Raw genomic sequence first — 6,000 nt, forward strand, 5'->3', positions numbered from 1 at the left:
ACCAATCGGAGTTGCCAATATACCATTCTTAGCACCAATGTAGCTAGACATTCATCAAAAACTCAAGATACCTTGTGATATCACAATATATGTCTAGATACCACATGAAAATAAAACTCTATGCTAGAATTCAAAGCATCATTCAAGTTCTATTCTTAGCAAGAACCAATCAAACAAGAGTAGTATGCAACACCTCATTATGTTAGTGCACATTCAAATGCAACAAATGGTTCATGAGCTTGCTCCCCCTATTTGTGTGCTCAAGTTTAAAAGGTTTTCTCTTATTTTCTCTACCTATCTTTGTTTCTCTTGTTTCTCTCCCCCTTGTTGACTTTGTCTTTGTTGCTCTCCCCCTTTGTCATCAATGACCACAAAGGTTCATATTTTAGTGAGAATTAAGTCAGTCAATGTGAGGGTCAAATTATGGTTCAATCTAGATCACTTGCCTAAAACATGTAATTCGGTTTGATCTAAGGACAAGCTTTTTCACACCTCATGAAGTATAAGGGTTATCTTGACCATGTTGAATTACACATCATAAGCTCATATTCTAGATTCAACACTAGGCTTGCAAGCTCACAAACATGTCATATGCTACCACTAGATCAAACAATCATAGAAGCAATAGTGGTACCATACATACATCAAAATCTTTTGATTTTCATGAATTTATTTATCATGCAATCATGTCTATATGTTCTAATCATGTCCTTATCAAAGTATGAATGCTATGTCAACCTTCTTTACCTTGCTTTGTTGGAGTAGAGGCATGTCATATATAAATGTAGGGGTGCACTCATCTCAAGTTGGAGAAGTCAAGTATGTTCAATTCATTTCTCAACTTGCAACATCTCTTCTCATCAAGTGGCTTTGTGAAGATGTCGGCTAGTTGATCTTCGGTGCCAATGCTTTCAATGTTAATATCACCCATTTATTGATGATCTCTTATGAAATGGTGCCTTATATCAATGTGCTTGGTTCTTGAATTTTGAACCGGATTTTGTGTCATCTTGATTGCACTCTCATTGTCACATAGCAAAGGCACATTCTTGAATTTGATTCCAAAGTCATTTAAGGTAGCTTTCATCCAAAGCAATTGTGCACAACAACTACCGGCACTAATGTATTCGGCCTCGGCGGTTGATAGTGCAACACTATTTTGTTTCTTTGATGACCATGAAACTAGAGACCTTCCTAGCAATTGACAAGTGCCACTTGTGCTCATTCTATCAATCTTGCATCCACCATAGTCGGAGTCCGAATATCCAATCAACTCAAAGTTAGACCCCTTGGGATACCATAATCCAACATCATGAGTGTCCTTTAGATACCTCAATATTCTTTTGGTTGCCTTCAAGTGACTCTCTCTAGGTGAAGCTTGGTATCTTGCACATTTGCACACACTAAACATTACATCCGGCCTTGATGCGGTGATATAGAGCAAACTTCCAATCATAGATCGATATAGCTTTTGATCTACCGTGTCGCCACTTGCATCACTACCTAATTGATCATTTGTGCCCATAGGTGTGCTCATTGGTTTAGCTTCTTGCAACCCAAACTTCTTGATCATGTCCTTAAGGTACTATCCTTGACTCACAAAAGTGCCATCTTTCATTTGCTTGATTTGAAGACCAAGGAAGTAACTAAGCTCTCCAATCATGGACATCTCAAACTCATTTGCCATCATTCTTCCAAACTCTTCACAAAAGTCTTGATTGGTTGATCCAAAGATGATATTATCAACATAGATTTGCAACACAAACAAGTCCTTGCCTAGCTTCTTGGTGAAGAGGGTAGTGTCAACCTTTCCCATCTTGAACCCTTTAGAGAGAAGAAAATCTCTCAATCTCTCATACCATGCTCTAGGTGCTTGCTTCAAACCATACAATGCCTTCTTGAGCTTGTACACATGGTTGGGTTTCTTGTCATCTTCAAAACCGGGAGGTTGTTCAACATAAACTAACTCATTTATGTATCCATTGAGAAATGCACTCTTCACATCCATTTGATAGAGCTTGATGTTGTGGGCACAAGCATAGGCTAATAATATTCTAATTGCCTCCAATCTTGCAACCGGTGCATAAGTTTCTCCAAAGTCAAGACCTTCAACTTGGGTGTAACCTTGTGCTACTAGTCTTGCTTTGTTTCACACAACTACACCATCTTGATCTTGCTTGTTTCTAAAGACCCACTTAGTACTAATCACATTGTAGTTCTTTGGCCTCTCAACAAGCTCCCACACTTGATTTCTTGTGAAGTTGTTCAATTCTTCATGCATGGCATTTACCCAATCGGAATCCTTCAATGCATCTTCTATTTTCTTTGGCTCCTCAAATGAGACAAATGAGTAGTGCTCAGAAAAGGATGCTAGCCTTGATCTTGTTTGTACACCACTTTGAATACCACCAATGACTTGATCCAATGGATGATCTCTTGCTATGCTTGTAGGTTGGAGTATTGGGAGTTGATTGCTTCCACTTGCTTGATTTTGATTTTGATCATCATCATGAGAGCCACTAGTACTAGCTTGATTTGTATCAATTTGCACTTCTTGATTGATCATGTGAATGTCATTATCATCATCAACTTGCATTGGCCTTATGTCACCAACATCCATGTTTTTCATTGCATTTGCCAATTGATCTCCTCTCACATTATCTAGATTTTGAGCTTCACTTTGAGATCCCTCGGTTTCATCAAACTCAACATCATGGACTTCTTCCAACGTGCCACTTGCCAAGTTCCAAACTCTATATGCCTTGCTTGTGGTGGAATAACCAAGTAAGAACCCTTCATCACATTTCTTCTCAAACTTACTCGATCTAGTGCCTTTCTTGAGAATGTAGCATTTACAACCAAACACTCTAAAGTATGCAATGTTGGGCTTTCTTCCATTCAATAGCTCATATGGTGTCTTCCCAAGCTTCCCATGGCAAAACAGACGGTTGCTACAATAGCAATCCGTGTTGATAGCTTCACTCCAAAATGAATGGCTAACATTGTATTCACTAAGCATTGATCTAGCCATATCAATCAAGGTTCTATTCTTTATTTCAACTACTCCATTAGATTGAGGAGTGTATGTTGGAGAGAATTGATGTCTAGTGCCAAGATCATCACACAATTTCTCAATTCTTGTGTTCTTGAATTCACTACCATTGTCACTTCTAATCTTCTTGATAGTGGTTTCAAACTCATTTTGCACCCTCTTGACAAAATACTTGAATAGATCACAAACATCACTTTTGTCATAGAGAAAGAACACCCAAGTGTATCTAGTGTAGTCGTCAACAATCACAAAACCATACTTGTTGCCACCAATGCTAGTGTATGTTGTTGGCCCAAATAAATCCATGTGCAATAGCTCAAATGCCTTTGATGTGCTCATTTCACTTTTCTTAGGATGTGCATTTCCAACTTGCTTTCCGGCTTGATAAGCACTACATGGTTTATCCTTCTCAAAGGTGACATCCTTCAAGCCTCTAACTAAGTCATGCCTCAAAAGTTTGTTCAATTGTTTCATTCCAACATGACCAAGCCTTCTATGCCACAACCAACCCAAACTTGATTTGCTAATTAGGCATGATGTCAATTGAGTGTCACTATCATTGAAATCAACCAAGTACAAGCTACCATGCCTAAATCCTTTGAATATCAAGTTTGATCCATCAACACTAACCACTTCAACATCATAACTACCAAAGATGCACTTGAAACCAAGGTCACAAAGTTATGCAATTGACAAGAGATTGAAATCAAGGCTCTCAACTAGCAACACATTTGATATGCTCATGTCATTTGAGATAGCAATTTTACCAAGCCCCTTGACCTTGCCTTTCTTGTTGTTGCCGAAGGTGATAGAATCAAAGCCACCATTTTGACTAGTATCAATTGATTTGAACATACAAGACTCTCCGGTCATATGTTGAGTGCACCCACTGTCAAGCACCCAATGCCTTCCTCTAGCTTTGTAATTGACCTACAAGACAAGATCAATTCTTTTTAGGTACCCAAACTTGATTGGGTCCTCCAAGGTTAGCAACTAAGCTCTTTGGTACCCAAATGGCTTTCTTCTTTGAGCCCATCCATGGTGCACCAATGAACTTAGCATGAACACCTTTTGTATCCTTGGTAAGCACATAGAAAGAATTAAGCTTAATTGAGGATACATTTGCTTTGGATTTCTTGTTCATGCATTGTTGCTCTAAGTGACCAACTTGCTTGCAAGCTTTGCAATACCGACCATTGTTCTTCACAAAACTAGTATTGTGAGGAGCAAAGGCGGCCTTGACTTTCTTGGGGTTATAGCCCAATCCCTCTTTGTAGAGAGAAGCTCTTTGGCTACCCAAGCACATAAGCAAGCGGTCCTCACCACCATAAGCCTTGGCTAAGGTGTGATTGAGCTCTTTCACCTCCTTCTTGAGAATTTCATTCTCAACTTCTAGTATGGTGTCACAAGTGAAACCATCACTACTAGATGAGGATGATGTAGATGTGCTACATGAAAAGTTAGTAGAAGCAACAACGATAGGCTTACTTAAGATATCACATGTTAGGCCTATGTTGCAAGTTTTAGCTTTCTTCATTTTAGTTGGCTCATTTTCACATTTGTTAACTAGTGAGGAATGGGCTTCTTCAAGCTTAATGTGAGCCTTTTGAAGCTTCTTATGGTCTTCCTTTAGACTCTCATAAGATGCTCTAAGCTCATCAAGTTCTTGCTCAAGGGTTTTCTTATCCTTAAGCAAGGCCTTGCACTCCTTTCTAGTTTCTTTATAGTGATGAGTGCAATCTTCTAGCATAGTGATTAGTTCATCTTTACTTGGTTCATCATCATCACTATCACTATCACTATCATTGTCACTCTCATCATCGGATGATATCTTAGTGGCCTTAGCCATGAAGCATGATGGAGTGTCGAAGATGGAGCTTTTTCCTTGAATTGCAATGCTAGCATGCGCCTTCTTCTTGGTGCTCTCCCCATCACTTGAAGAGTCATCACTATCCCAAGTTGCAACATGAGCATCACCCTTCTTGATAGCATCTTCATCATCACTATCATAAGGACACTTAGCAATGAGATGATCCTTGCTATGGCATCTAAAACACCTTATGGAATGGTCATTCTTCTTGGAGGAGCTCTTCTTCCTTCTTGCCCGATAGCCCTTCTTCTTCATAAACTTGCCAAATATTTTGACAAGAAGAGCCATCTCCTCATCTTCATCACTACCACAAGAGCTTGCTTCTTCTTCACTTGATGACTCTATCTTTGCTTTGCCCTTGGATGAGGAGGCCTTGAATGCCACACTCTTCTTCTTCTCATCATCCCTCTTTTCACCTTCCTTCTTCCTTTTCTTGACCAACTCATCCTTCTCATCATCTTCTCTATAACCATCATCAGTCATCACTTCTTGGAATACTTGTTGGGGAGTTGATTCACTAAGTGTTGTCTTTACTAGCACGGTGATCAATGTGTCAAATCTCTTGGGCAAGCTTCTCAAGAATTTCATAGAGAATTGACTATCTTTCACTTCTTCCCCAAGTGCCTTGAGGTCATTCTCAATGACTTGCTACCGGTGAAACATCTCTGGTACACTTTCATCTTCTTGCATCTTGAAGCTAGAGAACTTCTCTTAGAGAATATAAGCTTTGGCGGTCTTGGTGCCTTTGGTGCCCTCAAATGTTTCTTCTAATTTTGCCCATGCATCATGAGCAATCTCAATGTTCTTGATTTGCTCAAAGGTCTTATCATCAAGAACTTCATGAAGAGCACTTATTGCAATATCATTGCATTGAAGCTTCTTTTCTTCAACCGTTGTAGGTGCATTCTCATTTGCAACCTCAATCTTTGTTTCGGTCACCTTCCAAACTTCTCTATTGATTGACTTGAGATGAGCGGTCATCTTGGACTTCCAATAAGCATAATTGGTGCCGTCAAAGTAAGGTGCCTTCCTAGTGTTGTTGATATGCAAACTAAGAGCCATTTCTTCACCGTAGGTT

This window comes from Sorghum bicolor, chromosome 2 (assembly GCF_000003195.3).
Source record: "Sorghum bicolor cultivar BTx623 chromosome 2, Sorghum_bicolor_NCBIv3, whole genome shotgun sequence".
Classification (NCBI taxonomy): Eukaryota; Viridiplantae; Streptophyta; class Magnoliopsida; order Poales; family Poaceae; genus Sorghum; species Sorghum bicolor.